Consider the following 24574-nt stretch of genomic DNA (forward strand, 5'->3'; position numbering starts at 1 on the left):
CAGCAGTTCCCCAGGGAGGAGAACCACTGCTGGCACCCAACATGGGGCATACCCCCAACAATAGAGTTCATAAATGTCACTGGTAAACTTTCATTCAGTTCCTTATAGAAAGCTATTCTTTCATATGACTGTGTCAATTAGACACAACATGAGCCCAACAAACGTAGTCTGAGCTCTAGATACTTGCCACTGAGTCACTATATTATGAATGTTGTGTCACTGCCTGTTTAATCACTGGGGCTAGAACTGATAGATTGAGGGTCCAATTCTGATAGAAACATTCAGCCTCTAATTTCTGAAAATCTTTCATCCTTTACAGTTAAATTGATTCAGAACTCTCTAAATCTTCATGTCTTCCATCTGAAATGTGATTTCCTTTTGAATTGTGAGTCTCTCATGGCTGCACTTGCTTCCTGCAATAAACTCAGAGAGATTGAGTTTTCTGGCCAATGCTTTGAAACCACACCATTTGGTAAGGACTGTACAACTTTGACTTCAGATGCTCCTGTGTACAGTTATTCAATACTCTAGAATTAAAATGCAAAGGTGTCGTGGGAACTGTAACCACGCCGGATCATCAGTGAGGCTTTCACAACAGTGAAGTGCATCTGTTTACAATTTAAACCTTTCATTTTCAGAGCAGAGTCTTCTACTTAGTCATAGTAATTCTGAATATTATATCACCTTTCATCACTTTTTAAATACTCCTTATCTCAACAGTACTGCTCTGAGTCATAGGTAACATGTTTGACCCAACTAAATTTTATTTTTCCTTTCACAGTCAACATATTGCCACATTTTGTTTCTCTGAAGACACGAGATCTTAATTGCCAAAAATTTCCAGATAAGAAAACATCAGAAAAGTTTGGTAAGTTTATAGAAGCATTTCTTAATTTATTATTTTCCTCCCCCTCTTCCTCCTCCTCCTCCTCCTCTTCCCCCTCCTGCAGTGAACTCACAACAAATCAAGGTGTGTACAGTTTTCCTTTACTTCCATGACAGTCCATTCCAGGAGCTGCTGCTGCTGTAAACACTAGAACATCCTCTACTCTATGATACAAAATGGTGCAGTGTTTTCCCGTGACCCCACACATGCTCATATACTTTAAATAACCTCTCCATTGCTTACAATGCCTAATGCCATGTAAAAAAAAAATGTTACATTGTGTTGTTCTTTTTTTAATTTTTATTTTATTTTTAATTACACTTTATTTACTTTGTATCCCCCCTCTAGTTCCCTCCTTCCTCCCCTCCCAATTCCTCTCTTCCTCCCCCTTCTCCAAGCATGCCCCTCCCCAAGTTCACTGGTAGGGTAGGGTTTCTTTTTCGTCCTTCTGATCCTAGTCTGTTAGGTCTCATGAGGAGTGGCTGCATTGTCTTCTTCTGTGGCCTGGTAAGGCTGCTTCCCACTCAGGGGGAGGTGATCAAAGAGCAGGCCAATCAGTTCATGTCAGAAGCAGTCCCTGTTCCCATTACTATGGAACCCACTTGGACACTGAACTGCCATGGGCTACATCTCTGCAGGGGTTCTAGGTTATCTCCATGCATGGTACTTGAAAAATCTGTGTTCAAATTTTCTGGTTCTGTTGCTCTCCTTGTGGAGTTTCTGTCCTCTCCAGATTTTACTCTTTCCCACTTCTTTCATAAGATTCCATGCATTCTGCCCAAAGTTTGGCCATAAGTCTCAGCGTCTGCTTTGATAGTCTGCAGGGCAGAGCCTTTCAGAGTGTGTTGTTCTTAAAGTAAGGAAGAGGGGGAAAGGTCTGGATATGTTTAGCACAGAAACTTTAAAAATAAATTGAACCTATGGTTTGTGGAATGTGCTGATACAGAGGTCATTCACCAGCCATGCTTGTCCTTTGAAGGACACCATGGTGATACTCAGTCTCACCGCCAGATACTATTGCTCTCAAGCATCCTCATGCTTAAACTCATTAAATGCAATACTCTCAGACTCACTGATACCTTAGGATAGAAGTTGGTCATGGTGGCACTGTGTACCTCTATTGTTGGACACCCATTCTAGATGTGCTCTACCTGTTCTGTTTCAAAGGTTTCAGAATCTACACAAAAACTTCTATTTATGTTAAGAAAACTAATCTGTGATAAACCATATTGAACACAATGACAAGTATAGAGAGTTTATATACTTTTTTTTTTTTTTTAGTTAAAAAAAAGTTAGAAGGCCAGGTGGTGGTGATACATCCCTTTAATTCCACCTCTTGGGAGGCAGAGGCACATGGATTTCTGAGTTAGAGGTCAACTATTCTACAGAGTGAGTTCCAGGACAGCCAGGGCTACATAGGGAAACCCTGTCTTGAAAAACAAACAAACAAAAGAAAGTTTAGAAAAATAATATGGTTTCATGGGAAACACTAATGGGGAAAATGGAGACAATGTCGATACGGGGTGCAGACCTCTGTCTTCACAGTGCTTCCCAGACTTTTGTAGGAGAGATGACCCCCCCTTCCTCTTCCCTTCTGTGCAGGCAGCTGCTGCGTGTGTTTGCTTTGGCCTTGGAGGTGCTGTAAAGCGGCAGGGACAACATCAGGCACTCTGAAGTCTACTGTCTCAGGTTGACTGTGTAAAACTCACACTGCGAGCATCAAGTTTCCCCACTGCTGGAAAAGAAAATTACAAGTATTAAAGCAGAATGCCGGTCAGTCTAAGGAAGCAACACTTTGAATTCCTGTGCCCAGCTTATTAATGAAGCCTTAATGGAGTGGATTATATTTCCTTTTTTAAAGATGAGTGCACACACATACACACAAACAGTCACAAAGTGAATTTCAGGATTTCCCTCACAGAGGTCAGCCAAAATTATAGCTTTTTCAGGAAAAAGGCCGGAGATGGCTCAGCAAGTAAAAGGCCTGGCACCAAGGCTGATGACCTGAGTTGGATCTCTGGGGCCCAAATGATTGAAAGGAAAAGAGCCTACTTCCAAAAGCTGTCCTCTGATCTCTAAACCCCTAAACCCATACTATGCTACATGTATGCCAAAGTAAATGCACATATGCACTCTCAAGTATGTATACACACACACACACACACACACACACACACACTAAATACACATAGGTATATGCTGGAGTGCAGTGCCAGCTGGTTCAGAACCTGAAGGAGGAAGTGTGCAGTCCGTGAATGAAGACTTGCATCAAGGGATGCAGTTCACTCACTCTGACACTGAGACAGCTCAGGCCACCCTTACTTATACATCCATTTTTTAACAGCTGAAAAGGTTTTACATTCGTTTTCTTAAGCACAGTCTGTTTTAAGACCTTCCTATGTGTAGCAATAACGTGCACACTGTACTTTTCCCTTCTTTCTCCTCCTCAATCTCCACAGTTTCCTGCCAACCCATGAACTGTGTCAAGAAAGAGGAAACAGCTTCAGCAAGCAGTTACTATCTAACCCAACACACTGGTACTTAACCAAGTGACCATGGTTGGCAGCAATTGTGGTTGCAGTATAAAGAGATGATAGATTACAACACAGGAAATTCTGATTTAATTGTTGGCAACTGGCATCTTCTCATACCCTAATCAGGATATTTAATTCCTTTATTGCCCAGGGCTCTCTGCAAATTAGCAATTTCAATTCCTTACCCTTGCTTGGTTTGCCTCTGAGTGTTTCTATTAAGTCTTGGAACTGGAGATCCATCAAGACCTTCCTAACTTTTTGATAATCACATAGCTATTGTTTGGAACAGGTCAGTGGGAAAATTGTTGTCAAAACCAAGTTTCTATGTAGAGAGAACATCCAGACAATAGCTGATGTACCTAGATCAGGCCCTCACATTGGCTCAACCACATCATCATTAACAAACTCCCACAATCCTCAGAGCCAAACCAGAATCAATCACAGCCTGATCTGAGCCTTGCAAATGCAAGGCAAAAGTGAACCAAGCATTCCCTTGGGAAAGACCAGGAGATTCTGCACTAATATCCCCACAGGTCCTTGTCATGTGGAGACCCAAGTCCTCAGGCCTTGTAATAAGGGGAGCCGCCAGCATCACACTCACGCACCATTCCCAGAAGAGGCTTGGCCGCTGCCAAATGTAATTTAAGTTGTTTTTCAAATGTCAAAAAGAAAGAACCACAAATTGGAAATATGTGTGCAAACTCATAGTTTGTTATTCCATAAACACACAAGGATCTATATACATATATAGACATCCAGGTTTCTACATACAGGTATCTCTTAGGACTGTCACAGCGACTGTCTTTTCCAGAAAGTACTTTTCCAGTGTTCAGCTGCTCATTTCTTTTCTTTTTCTTTTTTTAATTTCGTATTAGTTTATTTACTTTACATTCTGAGGGTCGCCCTCCCTCCCCACCTCCCAGTCCTCTCTTTCCCCTTCCCCTTTTCCTTCCCCCAAGAAAAGGGGAGCCCCCCTCCCTCCTGTATTAACCTTCCCAGCACATCAAGTCACATCAGGTCTGCTCTTATCTTCATCCCCGGAGGTGAGGCAAGGCAGCCCTCCCAGGGGGAAGTGATCCAAAAGCAGGCAATAGAGTCCATATAAAAAGAGCACCCCCTCCATTCACCAGGTGACCCACGTGAAGACAAAGCCGCCCACTGGCTGCATGTGTGCAGGGCCCTAGGTCCACACCATGCATGCTCCTTAGTTGATATCTCAGTCTCTCAAAGCCCCCATGTGACTGGGTTAGTTGTCTCTGTTGGTCTTCCTATGAGGTTCCTGTTCCCTCCAGGTCCTTCCATCTTTCCCCCAATATTTCCTCAAGACCCCTAGAGTTCCGCCCATGCTTGGCTGCAAGTCCCAGCATCTGTCTTGATCTGATGTTGGCTGAATTCTTCCAGAGGATCATCAAGTTGGGCTCCTAACTGAAAGCACAGCATACTATCATTATTAGTGTCCGGGGCTAGCTTTCTACTGTGGGGTTTGCTCTTTTCTTTTCCAGTTTAAACAGTTTTGTTTTCTGGTCACATAGCTAGGATAGTTTCTCGGGTAGATCTTAAATAACCCCTTTGAGAAAGACCACTTAGAACGTGAGAGTGGTTCTGAAAAAAATCAGACTAATTTTGTAACCTATGTTTCTCTTAATTGCCTTATAACTTATATTTGCAAGTTTTAGGCCCCTGTTAATTAAAGCCTCTTAGTGCTTCTCCAGAGAACCGAGGAATGTAAAAGTTCCTGACATTAGCCATCCGTGAGGGCAGAGATAAGGAAGAGAACAAGCAGAGATCTCTACTAAATGGAGAAAAAAATCACCGGCTGGCGCCCGTGAGATGGGCTTTGTTTGGAAACTGGGCCAAATGGCCCCAATCCTTCTCCTGACCTTTGATCCAAAGCCTGTAACCCCCACTCCTCAGAACAGACATGGGATGAGTTAATCACCCCCCCCACACACACACATTTAACTGTGGATGGCAGGAAATTCCAAACTGACTTGAAGATCAAATATTTACAACAGGGCTGACTAGACCTAAGGGTGACCAGAACTAACCAATTATTTTAAAAGTTAGACATTTCATCCAATCCTAACTTGCCAAAAAGTCAACCCCAGGAGATTCCCGCCTTGTGTCTTTTAAAAACCTAAGCTCTTTGTCTCCCGGTGCCACTCCTAGCTGACCAGCAGGGGTGAGCCCATTGTACAGTGGTTAAAAAGAGTCTCTTGCATTTTTGCATCGATGGATGATTAGTTTCCTGAGTTCTCTTCATACCTTCTTATATTTAGGCTCTTGCTGGGCCTAACATTATGGGGGCTCGTCCGGGATTTAGGGGTACTGAGGAGAACTCTGTACACTGGCTATCGGAGGACTCATCTGAGCTCAGAAGTAGGTACCGCGGTTGTCCTTGTCCTGTGTCTCTTGTCTGTTACATGTTTGTTCTGTTATACCAACAGTAGCAGTGTTGGGTTTATGGTCTGGCTTGCGAGCATCTGTAGAACTGGTTCGAGTCCCCTGAGTGGTTCGAGGCCACTCGCCTGGAATGGTCTCATTAAGGCAGACAGACGTGTCATTAATGCCGAGGCCGCGGGGCATCCTGTAGGACGCTAAACTTGCCCCTTTCTGTGAAAAGGGAGGAGATGTAGAGATTCCGGTCCTCCAAGCTGGATTAGGGGCGCTCCCCCAACAATCTGAGTCTTTGCGCCTTGGCCAAATAAGGCAAGGTGGCAATTCCTGTGTCTCTCATGTATGTATGTGTTTTTCTGTGTCTGTTTCTTTGTAGACTTGGACTGACGAAAATTTGGACAGAGGACAGTTAAAATTAGGACTTGTTCTCGGCTAGGGAGGGCACACGGCTGCATGGCAGGTGACACCAAGCAGTGTGCTCTCCCTCCCGAGGGAGCCGAGGAGGGAGTGCTTTCAGGTGGCTGGGGAGACTTGGTGGAGCTGGCTGCCGGGGGGCTGAGCTTGGGCACTTGAGCCTCTGTGGAATAACAATGCACACCCAGCAGGGCACGGGTTTGATGTGGCCCCTTATGATGGGCAGCCAAAGAGGGAGAGGCCCGGCTGTGAAGCGGGTTCAGGACCTTTGTGGGAGGTAAGCTAAAGTGAAGCTCACAAGAGAGCCAAGGGAGCAGGCAAGGCTCGTGGGCTCCCTTGGTGGAAGTCCTTGTACGTGGCTAGGCAGGGAGCAGCACCCGACAGGAGCTGCTCAGGCCACTGAAAGTGAGGAAAAACTCCTCCCCCTTGCCTTCAAGTCAGCTCAGCAGGGAAGTGAGCAGCAGGAGCTCACCAAGGCCTCTTGCCTCTCTCTTCCCTCCTCCCACCTAGAGGGCGTGAGTCAATTGCAATTTACAGATCAAACAAAGATGTAGGAAGAAAATTGCAGTTGCTGTAATGTTTAGAGTTACAGCTGAGTCTAAATTTAAAAAAAAAAAAGTTTTGTCTGTCTATTTAAATATATGGCCATTTTATAATTACTTTCAACTGGTTTTAAATGGTTGGTATAATCAAAAATAATTGGGTATGTTTTAAGGTTAAAATTCAAATTCTTGTTTAAAACATGTATATGTGCCTATGTGTTTATAAGGTCTATAAATGCATATGTTTAAATAACAACAATGTAAATTGCCACATGGTGTGGCTCAGAAAAAGAACAAAGTTTGCAAAATCTCTGAGTCAAAATGATTTTATTTCCTTTTAGGATAAGAAGGAAGTCTTGTTCTGAGTTGGTATTGGTTCCAAAGATTGGGTTGTTTACACTGATAAATTTTGGTCTTAAAAATCTGGTTTTGACTTTTAAAATTATGGTTATGCTTTATAAATTTACTCCAGAAAAAGATACTTTTCTGATATTGCAAAGATGAGTTTTAAAAATGTTTAAGATGTTAAAACGTTTACAGTTTATCAGATTTTTTTTAAGCAATATCTCTTGGGCAGTCTAACAATGAACTTGGAACAGTTTCCCAACCCTTTAAAAAATTAGAAAAAAATTTTTGATGGGAGTTTTTCTGTTGTCTAAAAGAAAGAGAGAGTGAGCAAGAGACATTAAAGCAAAAAATAGCTTGTCTAAAGCAAGAGTGTCTGGTTAAGCCAGAAGAACAAAGTTATGAACCTAAAGGTATATACAATGTTATAAAAGGTCTGTGTATGTATATAAAAGCCAGGGGGCATATGAGTGATGTTTGCTTTGGTTCTTTATACCTGCCAATACTATTTGGGAAAGAAAAACTGTAAAATATCTTGTACTTCATTTAAAAGGCTGGTGATTCTTCATTGCAAAATGTTTTATTATGTTCTCTTAAAAAAAAATCTGGCTGACAGGTTTGATGTGGACAGAATAATTCATACAGTTTAAAATTGTTCTATGCTATTGTTTGTTCTGAACTGTTCTCTTAGGCAATTGGTTCTCAAACTTATTTGATCCCAGTATGTAAAGCTTTTTGCTCTTAAGTTTTAAAAAGATGGGGAGATTCATAAGATTTGCTAGCCCCTTTATAAATTGTGCCTGATTAAAGGTCTTATTTTGATTTTAGTCAGAAAGAGCAGATTTAAAGTTACACTATAGACTAAGCTTTACCCAGTCCTTTTGTTTAGGTTGTTTTTCTAAGGTTAAATTTAGGATGGGTACCTATAAAGTTTGCCTATATGAATCTACTTAAAATTTGATTCTAAAACATGCATCTAAGGAATATGCCAAATTAGAGATTATAGCATTCTGTTTTATAGGACACAGAGGATAAAAATAGACAAAGAGTAACTTAGATATGCTGGCCTTCAAGCTTGTCAGAGATCTGATGAATATGGCATTTTAACATGTGTAAGTTCATTGTGACAGAAAGTCCCAAAATCCTGGCAGTAGCTCCCCAAGGTCTCCGAGAAGATTTGGACAACGACAGATGACCGTGACTCTGGATTGTGGTATGCTAACCACTGGGCAATACTGCCCCAACTGGCCCACTACTAGAGCCCAGCCTAACTGTGGATGCAGCTGTGGACACCTGCAGAGTCATTGTTTCACATTGTCTGAGGTGAGGTGAGGTCAATCTCTCCTGTTCCTCTTCCCACAGCAGCAGTTTCTCATCCTCTATGCCTGATGACTGGATTGCCTCTGCTCAGAAAGCCAGGAGACCACAGGAGCCAGGGACACTGCCTAGGTAATGGACTAACTAGTCATCTCTGTCATTTTGATTGGTACATGGATTGGTACATTTACTTAGCTCATAATTTATCCTTCTCAGGTCTCTGATCACATTGATGGCTAGGCTGGAAGGCTAGGCTAAGTTAACTGTAGCTTGGCAGCTAAAGAGCAGACAAATAGGTCCACTATCAGCTCATTGGACAGTTCATTAGTTAGTTAGAACTACTAGGTACTATATCTTTTGTGTAAAAAGAAAAACAGGTTTGCCCTGCTCACAGGCTTTATATCAGTTGCCTGTGTCTTATGATAAGTAGTTGGATAAAAAGATATAGAGCTTATGTAGGGTCTGAGGATATAGGAGTTTAGGTTATGATGATTTAATTATTTATTGCAGAGCTGGGAATTGAACCTAGCACCTCAGACTTACTAGGCAAGTGTTCTACCACTGAGCTACATTCTCAGTGCTCAGAAGTTTAGGTTATAAAAATAAAAAATGTTGTTTGGTCTAAAAAAATGTTTCAGGGTTAATAAATGCAAAAAATTTAGAGTCTAAGTGTTTTAAAATATATAAAAATGAGTTATAATGATAAAAAATGGTTTAAGACATATTAAAAAGGGGAGATATTTTAGATTTCTTCTCTTTGCTACCCTTGTGCTTATACTGGTATAAGATTTAAGAAGTTCAGAATTTTGGCATCGATCAATAGACTTCTGATAAGTTGATGGGGCACTGACTGCTTACTATTCAGTCACAAGCTTGAAATTTTAATTTTCTTTGGTTGTTTTCTGGAAATAGATTTAAAGGTACTTATCATCATGCTAGAAACATCTGTTTAATGTATATATCTGACCCAAAAGTCATAGCTTTTATTATGTTATTCTTAATGTCTGCCATTTCTGGGGTAGACTTTGACACAGAAATATCTTAAACCTACTCCTTCTAGTTGCTTTGTTAAGAAAAATCCGAGCATCCAGGGTTTAGCAGTAAATCCATTAATGTATTCCTGTCTAAATATACAAAATGTAGCTGAGCTCCTTTGATGGCTGATTACCAACAGGGCTCACAGTTAAAATATTAGAGTTTCAGACTGTGGATAAACTTAAGTTGTTTATAAAAGGTACAAAACAAACACATGACTGGTGCCCATTCCGTTGGATATAGTTTTACCTGTTACTCTCAGAATGTTGTTGTATTAGATTTGCTGATATGTTACTTTTCTGAGTCTTTTAACATATATTTTCTTTTGTGTACCAAAGATTCATATGAGTTTATAAAAATCAAAAGGTCATGAGACCTAGATCTGGCATAGCTCAAACGGATCCCAGATGAGTTTTTCCCTGGTCTTAGGTTTCCTCATTTTTTCCATGTAATAGACAAATCTTAACTTCTGTCTCTAGTCTGAATTTGTCTCAGTAGATTTTCACCTAGTTGATTCTATTTCTGGGACCAGCTATGGACTACAAGCTGAAATCTGGACTTTTTGGAAGCTGACATGACTGCTCCCAGTCTCTTCAATTGAATCAACTAACCAGAGACTGTTAAGGACTGCCTTGCCTCATTGACCAGCCTTTGACTGCCTCCTAGTAATCTTTACTAAATTAGAAAAAACTTATAATTGGACAAAAGGCCATGATTTTGGCATCAAAATAAGAGATTCTAGTATCTTGGGTGAGAGCTCTAAAGATCCAGGAGAAATTCAGTTAAAAGCAACTCCCTTGGGCACTCAAGAAATAGGACCCTTAGCTACTCTGCTTGTTTTTTTCAATGTTTGAACCCTGCATTGTAAATAATCTGGTATGTTTATTAGGAAAAAGATTAGTGCAGTGCAAGTGCTTACACTAAGATAATATTACCAAAGAGTAAATATGACTGAACATAGAATGAAAACTAAAACCCAGATAATTACAGACTAAGGTAACTACCCACGTACTCGCCCCAACTTTTGACCAGCATTTCAGCCTCTTTCAAACTGAGATAGCAACGGCCCAGTCATCAGCATGAAGGAATTCCAGAAGATGGATCTTCGACCCACTGTCCCATTCTACAGGATGAAATGTGAGTCAAAGGGCAAAATTTTCTTAAAATAGAATCCTCACTCTACAGCTGCTTCATGATTGAAGCAGTTACAAGAAGAAGGGGGAAATGAAAGAATCAGACTAACTTTGTAACCTATGTTTCTTTTAATTGCCTTATAACTTATATTTGCAAGTTTTAGGCCCCTGTTAATTAAAGCCTCTTAGTGCTTCTCCAGAGAACCGAGGAATGTAAAAGTTCCTGACATTAGCCATCCGTGAGGGCAGAGATAAGGAAGAGAACAAGCAGAGATCTCTACTAAATGGAGAAAAAAATCACCGGCTGGTGCCCGTGAGATGGGCTTTGTTTGGAAACTGGGCCAAATGGCCCCAATCCTTCTCCTGACCTTTGATCCAAAGCCTATAACCCCCACTCCTCAGAACAGACATGGGATGAGTTAATCACCCCCCCCACACACATTTAACTGTGGATGGCAGGAAATTCCAAACTGACTTGAAGATCAGATATTTACGACAGGGCTGACTAGACCTAAGGGTGACCAGAACTAACCAATTATTTTAAAAGTTAGACACTTCATCCAATCCTAACTTGCCAAAAAGTCAACCCCAGGAGATTCCCGCCTTGTGTCTTTTAAAAACCTAAGCTCTTTGTCTCCCGGTGCCACTCCTAGCTGACCAGCAGGGGTGAGCCCATTGTACAGTGGTTAAAAAGAGTCTCTTGCATTTTTGCATCGATGGATGATTAGTTTCCTGAGTTCTCTTCATACCTTCTTATATTTAGGCTCTTGCTGGGCCTAACAGTTCTAAGTGCCCCTGATCACAGCTCCTGGGAGGGTGAGACAGGAGATGATGAGTTCCAGGCCAGCCTGAGCTATAGGGTGAGACTTTGTCTTTTAAAAGCCAAAATAAATCATTTAACCCAACTAAACGAAGCTCAGACCCTGTGCATACTAATGAAACTACCATCAGGGCATATTTTTTACACCCAGCTTTGCTGGTTTAAGCAGATATGACAAGAAACTTCCTGAGGTTTCATAGGTGGCCCAGCAGAGCTGCTGGCTACCCATCTTGCTGTGATTTTACAAAAACAATGGAGTGAAAAGAAGGCTCAGTTATTTGGCATGTTTGTGCCTGTGGACGTGTGTGCATGTTGGTGGCACAGGTATGGAACCCAGGGTCTCAAGCATGCTAAGCAAGCACTGTGTCATTGTGTAGATTGCCCAAATCTCTGGAGTTGCTTTCTAAGTACTCTTTCCTGAAAGAATCAGAGTCTGTGGATACATCATTCATTCAAGAACTAGAACAGGAAAAGGCAAAGATGAATCTGGAACATTGGTCCATGCCAGAAAGTTTTCAAAATATTTTCTGTGGGTCCTCAGGAGTAGACTTAGTGATCATGTGATCTACAGAATATCCTGCTAAGTAAGAGTGAACTGGGGAAGGAAGGCTTTCACAGTAGTTTACCATGCTTTTAGTGTCTAGTGTGGGTCTCCTCGGTGTGAAATCACTGGGGTGATGGCAGGAGGAAGGATGACAAAAAGGGGGTAGAATCAGAAGAGTAAGTGACCTGACGCCAGAGGAAGCTTGGCTGTGGGAGAGAAAGTGGAAATGAGGAGACAGCCTGGACTTGGGTGAAGAGACAGGTTGGGGAAGATGCAGAGAGCAGCAGGGAACAGCTGTGTGCTGACCCCTTCTCTTGCTCTTGGAGAGGACCATCATGCATAGGATCTGTTAGCAGTGGGGTCTCCTAGAGTTCGGAATGCCTGGGTCACAGCTGCTCATGGTGGACCAGTGACAAAGGATGGCTTGCTGTGTCTCCCACAGCACCGGCTCTGGGTTCTCTCAGGAACCTGGAGGAACTGCTTCTTCGCACTGGGGACGGGATTAACCAAGTGGCCAGACTGATTGTCCAGCAGTGTCTACAGCTTCAGCGTCTCCGAGTTCTTGCCTTTCACGACACCTTGGATGACGACAGTGTGCTGGAAATTGGTGAGTGTAAAAGCCACTAACATCACTGGAGCTGCCTGCTGCAAGTGTATACAAAAAGTGTGTGTAAACTGTCCAACATACTTCCTCATTTCGTCTGTCATGCTGCTGCTTCTCATGCCCTTTTGCAGATTTAGGTTCATCCTGGTCAGACTGGGAAGTTCATCAGTGTCCTTTGGGAGCTATAGAAGCTATTCAGTGTGTGTTGGGGAATGAACCCAGTGCGTTACTCATGTGTGTTGGGCCAGTGCTCTGCCACTGCACCACAGCCTAGTCGAGTCTTCTTTATGACACTTGGTGCTTCACAAACCTGACAGTATACTCTATTTATTGCTTGAAAGATTACAATATGTATAGGAAGTCTTCACCATAGGGCCGGACAAGCTTCTCCAGTTTACGGTCTTGGGGATTTTGTTTTCTAAGTTCAGTTAAACCAGAATTAGAACACAGACCAATGCCAGAAGCCCAGGCTCAATCCCCAAATAAAAAAATCGATTAATTGATCTCTGGCACCTGTCTAACTTCTTTATAGCTCCAGTTTGTTTTTATATCTTCAAGCTAGGTGCACAGCACATATCAAGTTGTAAGATCTTTCTGGTAGACCAATGCTCTTTACCTGTGGTGGCACTTCATGTCTCCTGCTCACTTCTTGTGTACTAAACACAGGCATCCAGAATAATTTTTATGTCTTTTTCCTGCCCTTTAATCTATGTAACAAAATTTAAGGTGAGTCTCTTCCACAGTTAATTAATAGATGAACCTTTTAATCTATAGTTATAGATTAATAGACTTGAAACTTAACCCCAGGAAGGAGATAACTTGGTAAAATTGCTTGTGTGACATATATGAAGCCCTAGGCTTGGCCCCTAGCACAACATACAAACAGGCATAGTGGTTATAAGGGCACACATCTATGATTCCAGAACTCAAAGGGTGGAGGCAAGAGGATCAAGGATAATCGTCATCCAGGTCATCATCCTTGGCCACATAGCAAACTAGGGGTCAGTATATGCTACAGAAAACCCTGTCTAAGACAAACAAAAAAACTCACAATCACCAGAATAATACCTGATACAGGCCTGAGTTTGCAGAGATGGCTCAGTCTGTAAAATGCATTCAGTTGATGCAGGAAGCTCTTTTAGTGTGATACGCAGCAAGCAACCCAAAGAGGGGGTGTGATGGAACTGAGGACAGGAGAATCAATGACACTTACTAGCCACACAATCCAGTGGAGTCTTCAGTCTCTGGGTTCAGTGAAAACTGGTCTCAGAAAGTAAGGTGTAGGGCAACTGAAAAGACATCCACCTAATCCATCAATTAACCTCTGGTCTCCACACACACCCCATATGTGCATAATACAACCCCCCCCACACACAGAGAAACAGAAAATTCTAAAACCTAATCCATTAATCTTTTTATTTCCATTTAATATACTATGTTATATTATGTTACTATAGTTGAATTGTCATCTTTTTTTTTTTTTTGAGACAGTGTCTGCTGATTAATATTTCAATCTGGACTTTAATTCTCTTTTTAGTCCTCAATGGACCTGAACTTGTGATCCTCCTGTCTCCACCTCCTCAGAACTAAAATGACAGAGATGGTGTGTCAACCCTCTGTGTATTTTTATTTGATATTGGTTTCTTTATTTCTTTTATAGGATATGGGTGTTTTTTTTTCTCTGCTTTTTTGTTTCCTACATTTATTAGCTTATTAATTGCACATATTTTCTTCAGGGTGGTTTGATAGTGTAAATGTAATTTGTATTTGCCTGATGTTATCATCTTGGAGGCTTACTGATGAATAATCTTACCCTTTCTTGCTTTTTCTGAACTCTGGCTGTCTGGTTCAACTCAGCTTTTCTGGCTTAAAACTCCTCTCTTAGCTGACTGCTTTAGTCTGTCTTCTCTCAGCTTCTCACTGAATTGCTGTACTTGGCTTCAAACTAACTCTGGCAATCTGTTCTAATCTTCTGGCTCCTTCTCATTCTCTGGCTTCAACTGCCTCTGTTGACCTGCACTGAACTGCATGAACTCAGGAACAAACTCAACTATACTACACTGCTTCCCTTCACCAGGGCCCTTTTCCTTCTGCCGGAAGGACTCTATGTGTTTCTTCTACTCTGGGTTACCTAGTCATGACTTTTCTCCCATTTTAATGATGAGGAAATGGCTTTTGCCTTCATATTTGAAAAACTTTTCTAGTGCATTCTATTTTGGAATTACTTTCACTCAGGTTTCTGGCCTATGTACCATTTCTTTTGTTTAGTGTCAGTTCTCATGTTATGATGTCCTTTAGGGTGAGGTGTCTTTTCCCCTACTCAGAAGCTTTTAAGATCTTTATTTTTCAGACAGAGTCTCACTATGTAGCCCAGGCTAGCCTGATCCTGCTTTGGCATCCAGTGCACCAGGAATTAGAGGTGTTGCTTAGTCGAAGTCAACATAAACTCCATTTTGTCTTCCCATCTGTTGAAGCTCTAACCCCAAAGTGACTGGATTTGGAAACAGGGGATTTGTCATGGCCACCACACCAACTAACACAGCAGCTGTGGACCACATGACTAGAAGTGATTACTCTACTTGGGGTTTGTAGAACTGATGGAGAATGTAGCTTGGTAGCTTTTTGTCAGTTTTAGGGCATTCTTGGTCAATACACTCTGCCCAGTTCTCCTTCACCAGTTGCTTCTGCATATGGCTGAAGAACTCGGCCTGATTTGGGGGTCAGAAAAGGTTTCTGGAAGTGAGATTACTGATAAGACTTTATAAAGATGGTGGACACACAGCTGGAAAATGAGACATTAGGGCATTTTGAATAATAAAATTACTTGTGTCCTAGAGCCTGGTCCATTTGAACAACTTTTAACAATAAGCACAAAAGTGTTTGGAGCAAGAGGCAGGAGTTAGCTCCTGAAAAAGAGAGCAGACAGGACAGGAAAGGTACTCCTGGAGTGGGCATCATGGATGCGTTGCAAACATTGGGTTTCATCTTGTCACTGCTCAGTACTGTTACTTTACAAACGATATTTAAAGTGGTGATTAAACCAGGTGTGTTGTCATGTGCCTGAAATCCCAGCTCTCCGAAGGCATAAGGAAGGCAGATCACTCTCTGTAAATTGAAGACCAGCCTGGTCTGTTCTGTGAGTTCCAGGCTGGCCAGAGCCACATAGTAAGAGCCTGTCTAAAAAAATTAATAAATAGAATAGAATAAAATAAAGGTAATTTAGCCAGGCATAGTGGTAGTACAGCCTTAGAATTGCAGCACTCACAGGCTGAGGAGGAGAATTAAGACATCAAGTTGGGGCTGGAGAGATAACTCCGAGATTAAGAGTGATTGCTCTATAACCATGAGAACCAGATTTAGGACTCTGGAGACTGCTGGTTTCTAGCCTAGTTGAGTAATTCTGATGTAAAGTTAACTTGTCTGCTGCGTACAAGCATAACATTGGGGGAAAGTTATAATCTCCTCCCCCTCACTCACTGCATCTGCTTTCCTTCATACCCAAGGAGTCTAATAAACAAGCAAACCAAAATTGTAAAATGAGGGGGCATTGAGTCTGTCTGACTTTGAAATAGTTTAAGACAGTTCCATTAGTAGTAAGTAAAAAGCTACAATCTTTAGTTCCCTCCCCAAATGGACAAAGTTTTTGAATTTTATCTCTTACTTCTACCCCCTTGTCCCCGGTAGGGAATGATATAGCCTTGGACATCCTGGGTAAGGAAATGCTAGAGAATTCTCAGCCCTGTAAGCATGGCCTCAAAATAAACAGAACATTATAGTGACAGCTAGATCTTGGAAGGCTACGGCAGGGAAGCTGAAAACAATCCCAGCAGGAGAGGCAGAAGGTCGCTGGGCCTCAGCAGGGACTGCATCATCACCCACTGCAGCCTCCCATAAGTGTACGATCCTGGGAGGCACTAGAAGAAGGAAGGTTAACTGAAGACCAGGCTCTGGGATTCAACCTTTACCCACAATGGAGTGAATTTCTCCAGCAGTGCAACTGTTCTGGAGTCACCTACACTCCTGAAAGCAAACTCAATAAACCCACTGGTTCACCAACTTAGACGTTGATCGAACATTTTCTTTGCTCTGTCATCCATGTCAGTTGAGTAAATGCAAGGCTCAGGTATAGGGACAGACCTCTGCCTCAAGGGAAATGATGTCATATGATAAAGACAACCGATGCCTTCTTCTGGCTTTCGCAGGCATCATGCCTACCTATACAGTGTTTATATTACATGTACACATAAGACTTTGTCTCAAAAACAAAGAGGGAGGGTAGTAATTTATGATTTTCTTAAGAGTTTCATTTCTCTCCCCTTCAGAGGAAATCTGGGCAGCATTAGCTTGGATGGCTTCTTTCTTTCTCTGTTTTTTTTTTTTTTTTTTTTTTTTTTGTTGTTGTTTTGTTTTGTTTTTTGTGTTTTCCAAGACAGGGTTTCTCTGTGTAGCCTTGGCTCTCCTGGACTCACTTTGTAGACCAGGTTGGTCTCGAACTCACAGTGATCTGCCTGCCCCTGCCTTCCAGAGCATGGGGAATACATGCATGTGCTGCTGGGCCCAGCTTTGTATAGCCTTGCTCATCTCTGTTTATTATAAATCAATATTTTGCCTCACTCCTTTCTCTTACATTAGGTCTCAGACCCAGAATCTTACATTTTGAAGCAATAACCTCTGACCTTCTCCCTCTTGAGAAAAGTCCATCATTCAAAGCAATGAGAAATATCCCAACTATCACTGAACAGCCCAACTTAGGGCACAGATGACACATGAGGGCTTCTGTCTTTAAAGTCAAGCTATAGCATGATTCTTGGTGAAATCAAACCTAACACTTGCCCAAATTATGGGACACGGTTGTGACAATTAAAACTGAAGCAAAATACACTGCTAGCAAAAACCCCACTTCCAGTCATAGACTTGGGTTGAGAACTTACTCTGGCCCGCCCCAATTTCCTCCAGAGCTCAAAGGAACCAGGAACTCATTTGGGCACACTAGAGCACAGACACAGGGAAAAGACAAGCTTTTTGGAATAGCACCTACCCTTCTCTGCAAAAGGGGAGACACAATTTCTCAGCCCCTTGTACTATAACCTCTTCCTATGTGCCCCGCCTTGGTGTATGTTCTCCTTTGAGACCAGAATAGAAATCCTCATTGCCCAGACAGCTAAAATGTTCTGTTCTCAACTTCTGGTTTCTTCTTCTTCCTTGCAGTTTGGCCAGGTGGTTCCCTATCAACTAGGCAGCTGTTCAGGGCTTTCAAAGAAATATCTTTAAAACACATTTAAAGCCAAGCATTGTGGTATTTCCTTTAATCCCAGCTGTCAAAATGCAGAAGAAGGCAGATGTGAGTTCTAGACTGGTCTCAGCTAAATAAGTGAGTTCTAGGACACCCAGGGCTGTGTAGTGGGACCTAGTCTTGGAAAAAAATATGATTAGCAATTTTCATTGGTGGTAGGTGTGAGATTAGTTACAAATAACTTTGTAAGCTTTACTCAAGTCTTCATAACATTGTGTCTTCATGAATATTTTTGTCTGCTTTCTTTCCAGCCAAGGGAGCAACCAGCAGAGGCTTCCAAAACCTTGAGAACTTAGACCTTTCAATGAATCACAAAATTACAGAGGAAGGATATAGACACTTCTTTCAAGCCCTCAACAACCTGCCAAACTTGCAAGAGCTGAACATTTCCAGGCATATCCCAGAACGAATCCAAGTGCAGGCCACCACTATCAAGGCGCTGTGTCAGTGTGTGATGAGACTGCCCAGACTCACCAGGCTCAGGATGCTCAGCTGGCTCCTGGATGAAGAGGACATGAAAGTGATGAATGCTATGAAAGAAAGACACCCTCAGTGCAAATGCTTGATTATTCACTGGAAATGGATAGTACCATTCTGTCCTGTCATTCAGAAGTGAAGGATGCAGCTGAAGGCTACCGACAGTTCTACAAACCCAATATTCGAATACATTTTACTTTAACTGACTATGGGGTAATCCCAGCATTTAGGAGACTGAGGCAGGGAGATCAAGAGGTTGAGTTCACCCTGGGTTACATAACTAGTCCTTACTTTAGACCTAAATCAAAATCAAACTGTTTAATAACTATTGCATATACAAGAATGGCCAGGCTGATAACTGTTTGAACGCCTGCATGCCTACATTGAGCTATGATGAACAGTGCCTTGGCAGTCCTTACATAATCATGTTTAAAGATTAGAGCTTCAGTTACGTTCATACAGAAAACCCTCTATTTCCAAGGTCAACTGGAAGGGAGGGGCTGGGGAAAGAACACTGATCTATGTAAAAAGCACAGCATGGGAGGAGTATTTGATGGAGGTTAGAAACAGTTTTAGTATTGAATTAGTCCCACACATGATGAAGCATGAGTCAACTTCATACCGGAGCCAGCCTGGCAGAGTCGAACGGTTCTTGAGTTGGGTGTGAGGATTAAAATTAATAAAATAAACACACAGCACACAGGAAACTTTTTAAAGGTCCAGACTCGACAGCTTTTGCAATAGGCAGACTGCTGCAGCAAGCAGTGCCAGCAGCCAGTCTCAAGTCTCTGCCTGCCTCCTCTGCCTCCAGCCTTCTGACCACTTTATTTTTTGAGTACTTTTAGCCAGTAAAACATCTCAGAACAATAGGTTAATTTGTACAAGGAGCCTGAGGAAGAGGTGTCCCTTACAAGCTATCCCACCTGTTGTCACAAAATAAAGGAGATGGACTTGCAAGTTCTCCTCTGCCATTAGTAAAGGCCTCCAAAAAGCCATCTCTCCACTGAGATTAAAATATCAAAGCAGGCCACTGAGAAACTGCTCCCTACAACTTCACCACAGGATGCAGCTGCCTCTTTCCAGGAGATGCTCTAGTCTTTGCAGGGCTTTTGTGTGTTCACCAGCCTTGGTGTGGCCATGCTAGCTTATGCCATCTCTCATTTGACAACACGAGGGAAAATACGGGCTTAGAGATGCTTTTGTTCTAGAGGCTCTGGGGAGTTACATATGTTATGATAGCTTTATAACTTTTCTGGAAATCTACTCTGTTCAGGGTATAATCTCTTCAGGTTTTAATTTTATACCCTGAATTTCTGGGTATTTTAAACTTGATTGTGATAATTATTTGTCATTTCATAACTTTTGCCTCTCTAGAGGCAGTGGACCTGGAAGAATAGAACCAATAAATAAGGTAGATTAAAGTCTCATGCACTGGCCAATTTTACTCAGAGCATCAGACAATTTATACTCTGATAGACAAGAAAAAAAATACTGAGTAAAGTTCTCATGAGTGTAAGCTGTATATAATCATAAGGACAAGCTGTATTGTAGTAAGAACATATTTCTGTGAACAGCAGTTCTCAGCCTGTGGGTACTGACCCCTTGGAGGTCAAACAACCTCTTCACAGAAGTTACTCAAGACCATCAGAAAACATAAATATTTATGATTCATAACAGTAACAAAATTATAGTTATGAAGTAGCAATAAAAATGATTTTATTGTTGGGGTCACCACAACATGAGGAACTGTACTGAAGGGTCACAGCACTGGGAAGGTTGAGAACTGCTGGTAGAGAGGCATACAAAGGATACTTAAAACATGTAATAGAATAGCAGCAAACAATGCGTAATCTGATGGAAACCTGCTCCTATTCACTACATCTGGGAGAGGCACAAAAACACATTCCAAGAACAATTCCATCTTTTGAAGACACTGACGTCACAAGACACTTGTTTTCTTGGAGTGTTCTCATAAGCACTCAAGAATTCTCACACGACTCCCGTCCTTAGACCATATTCCAACACATAATGTATATAAAAACACCTATACACCTTAAATATATATGCTTTTTTACTTTTGCGTTATGAAATAAAGCTTTGGAAGGTTGAACATAAAAAGTAATTAGCATTGGTTATCTCTGAGGACTGAGGAAGGTGGCATTCTTGATTATTATTTTTCTCCTTTTTGTATTTTTTTGTTTGTTTTATAATTGCTTGTTACTTTAATACTTAAAGTAAAACTTTAGGGTTGGAGTGTAGTGCCTACAGAGTATTCTTGAGACCCTAAGCACAATCTCCAGAACTGCCAAAGAGAACATAAGAAAATAACTATAAAACTTAAGTAAGGGCTGGAGGCTCAGCAGTTAGGAGCATTGGCTGATCTTCCAGAAAACTCAGGTTCAATTCTCAGCAGTCTCATGGAGGCTCCACATTGATGTACATACATAATTTTTATAATTAAATAAAGTATCTTGTCATCAAATCAATAGCATACCCTCCCTCTGGGGGAATCTGATCTCTCTGCTTATCTGATATGTCAAGACTTTTGTAATCAGAAAGGTTTTACATGTTATATCAGAGTCACTGAAGACCGAAATTACCACAGGGAAGTCTGAGGAAAGTGCGATGCAGTCGTGAGCTCTGAGGACTGGGATGAACAGAAACTGGCTTGAAAGGAGTAACTCTGACCACACTCAAGGTCTTCACCCTCGGCTGAGAAACCCTGGTGTTTAGAGCAATGCCTTGCAGGACAAAGCCATGACACCAGAGCTTGCTGGGACCCCGGAGCTGCAGCCTGGGATCTGCTGGGCTGTATTTGGTGCAAGAGGCCTCAGAATGCGCAGCCAGCACTTGTGCTGCCCCGGATGTCTGCGGATGGAGCCGGCACAGGGAAGACGGAGCAGGTGTTTTCTGAGGCCAGTGAGGAACCCCGTCAGTAGCTCAGCTGCTGGTAACAGGGCGCTTAAGATGCGGACTGCAACGCAGTCCCTGAAGGTACTACTCTAAGAAAGTCCTCCCTACCTCTCCAGAACCAGCAGAAGCCCTGGCTCCCTCGGTGTCTCAGCAGCGCCCTCTGCTGACAACACTGCATGCAGCTTTGACGGGACCAGTGTCCAGATCAGGAAGCCTGTAATGCCTGAATGCTGAATTGGGAAATAGGCAATGACGTGGTAACTGCTTGAACTCATTATATGTAGTAGCACAGATGGGGAAAACCTGGGTAAGCTGTGTGTACAGTAGCACACGAGTGTAACGCAGCTACTCTGTAGGCTAAGGCAGAAGTTTCAGGCCAGCCTGGGCGATCTAGAGAGACACTGTCTCAAAACAAAATTGAGGAAGTGCTAGGGATGCTGCTCTGTGGTCTGGCGTTCCTAAGGCCCATAGTACTGCAAAGTCAAAAGAAACAGGGGCTAGGAAGATGGTTCTTGCAGAGGACCCAGGCTCAATTTCCAGGACCCGCATGACAGCTCACAATCATCTGTAACTCCAGTTCCAGGGCATCCAATGTTCTTTCCTGGCCTCTCTGAATACCAAGCAAACACATGCACATGGTACACACACACACACACACACACACACACAGAAAAAACACCCATAGCCATAAAACAAAAACAAAAGTCTTTAAAGAAAGAGTTCTAATAAGAATTCAGTGGTTCTGGTTTATTCCTCAGCACTTACAAGGAAAGAAAAAAGCTACTGAAATGTGTGTTTCTGATCACATAATCCATATACTAGCTCCCTGAACACATCCAATGGGCTGCCTTTCTGAACACTGTATCTTCTTAGAACATCTGCTTTATTTTTAAGTTAATAAAAAAAAAACAGGAAATCAATTTTACATCAAAGCATAGTATACATCAAGCACAAGTGAAACAAGTAACAAGAAATAACTGTGAAGTCATGAAAATAGATATTAAATATTTTATTAAGCACCAAAGAAAACAAGTCTAGAAAACAGCTTTCTCTGGAAGGGTACTTCACAAGCAGTGGTGGGTTTTTGTTTTTGTTTGTTTGTTTGTGTTTTTCATGCTATCTACTTTATTTGGGTTCTTATACCTCTATCTTCCTTCAAACTCCCCAGCACTAGGTAAGAGAGAAATATTAGGGGGGAAAGAGGAGGCAGATCTCTTTAGACTTAGCTTGTTGGGGCAAGTCCAATCTCCGTAGTCAGAATATCCAGGAGTCCAGCAAATGCATCAGCAGGACAAACCAGGAGCAGCAGTGGGCAGCAGCTGCCCACTTCTTTCTCAAAGCCCCATCCTTCTCTGGGCTCTGATATTAATACCCTCTCAGAGTCCTCAGAATTAAACTATCTGCAGCTGGCAAAGATGACACCCTTCTTAGAGCATGAGACAATCATAGTTAACAGCTATGGACAAACTAAAGCAGCCTGGTATCCCACACCTGGGGTAAAACAAAATCATGTTTATATAACTGAGTTTTGAAAGAAACCAAAACTTCCACTACAATTATGTCCTCTCCCCCAAGATTTTACCTCCCAGTCCACCACAACAGCTGTTTTAGCATCACAGAGACCTCCACACTGATACATTTAGTGAGTGCATTGCAGTCCGCATCTTACTTGTCCTGTTACTAGCAGCTGAGCTACTATTGGGGTTCCTCACTGACCTCAGGAAGCACCTGCTCCACCTTCCCTGAGGCATCACTCCTGCTTTCCTCCTCAGAGAGCTGCAGCTGAGCCCTCTGCTGTTTCCCCTCTCTGACCACAGGGGACGTGGGGGTCTGAGTTCTTCTGACTTTGTCTCTGTTAAGTGCACTTCCTGGACTACCTCATCCAGCTGAATGGCTTTGAGTTCCAGGTCTACACTGTCTCCTCCATCTCCAGCTCTAGCCCGAGACTCTATTGATATAACTCCAAAACGCATTGAAATATCATATCTCCAAAGCTAACTCCCCTTCACCAAAGTACTCTTATTGCACATTTTCATCTCTTAAAACTCCCGCTTTATTTCTCCACTTGCTTTGTGAAACCCACGAAGTTATCCTTAGCTCTTCTCTTACACCACATATAATCTGACAAATCCTGACAATTCACTTACAAAATACTGTGGGTTCCACATGAGTAGCCCACTTCCGTGAAGTCTGTGGTGCATCATCATGCAGCCAGAGGTTCCTCGTGGAGGTCAGATCATGCACTGCCTCTGACTCACTCTTCTCCACGGGGCTCACAGTTCAAGGAAAATGCTGTGGAACTGTCTACACAATAGCCTGACCCTTGTGCCCTGCTTATTCCCATCTCCTTAATCTCGCCTTCCTTCCACTCCTTACTGGTCCTTGAATATTCCACACACATTCTTATTTTTTTGAGACAGGGTTTTTCTGTGTAGCCCTGGCTGGCCTGGAACCTGATCCATAGACCAGGCTGGCCTCGAACTCACAGAGATCTGCCTGCCTCTGCCTCCCCAGTGCTGGGACTCAAGGTATGTGCATTTTTTATACAAGGGCCTTTGCCGTTTGTTGTCTTTTTCTTTTCCTGGGATGTTCTCTCATGCCATGGGTTAGAAACGTTTTGAGTATTCCTCAAATGTTCATGTGTTAAAATGCAACCCCCCACTGTGAACTACTCGGAGTGGGAACTTAACCTACTGTGTTTGCAGCTGGAGGTATTTAGGTATTGAAGTTATTTAGGATAAAGTCATAAAGATGACACTCCAGCGGTTGGGAGCACTAGCTGCTCATTCGGAGGACTGCGGTTCATTCCCAGTTGGTGGCTCGCAACTATCTGTAACTCCTGTTCCAGGGAATCTGACACCCTCACACAGGCAGACATGCAGGTAAAACACTGATGCACATGAAATATAAACAAATGAAAACATATGAAGCTCCCGCTGAATCCTGGTGGTTTTCTGAGAATCCAAATATGAACACATACACACAATATATGCACTAGTCATGCTCGTTGCTTATTGCAATATTATGCCTGACTCAAGCTCAGCACACTAAACAAAATCATCACCCCTGAAGCTCCAGAATTGTGAGCCAAAACAAATCTTTCTAACTACTCCTCAATAGGCTTCTTTCCACTTTGTGAGAGGCAAGACCGCACATGTACATATGGGCACACATATGGCCATTTCCATGTGCCCTTTGTCTTTGTCCTGTATTACTCGCTCGAGACCCTGGGTGTGGAGTTAGGCTGATGGCCAGTACACTGGTGATCCTCCTGCCGTTACCTAACCATTATCCATGCTTTTACTCACCCGAGCATCTCC

General features: G+C 42.3%; 1 pseudogene; it reads left to right on the top strand.

Moving 5' to 3' along the window:
- The window catches only part of LOC110543029 (baculoviral IAP repeat-containing protein 1b-like), a 45691-nt pseudogene extending 27061 nt beyond the window's left edge, over positions 1-18630 (top strand).
- The last annotated feature ends 5944 nt before the right edge of the window (positions 18631-24574 follow it).

This window comes from Meriones unguiculatus, chromosome 6, assembly GCF_030254825.1.
Source record: "Meriones unguiculatus strain TT.TT164.6M chromosome 6, Bangor_MerUng_6.1, whole genome shotgun sequence".
Taxonomy (NCBI): Eukaryota; Metazoa; Chordata; class Mammalia; order Rodentia; family Muridae; genus Meriones; species Meriones unguiculatus.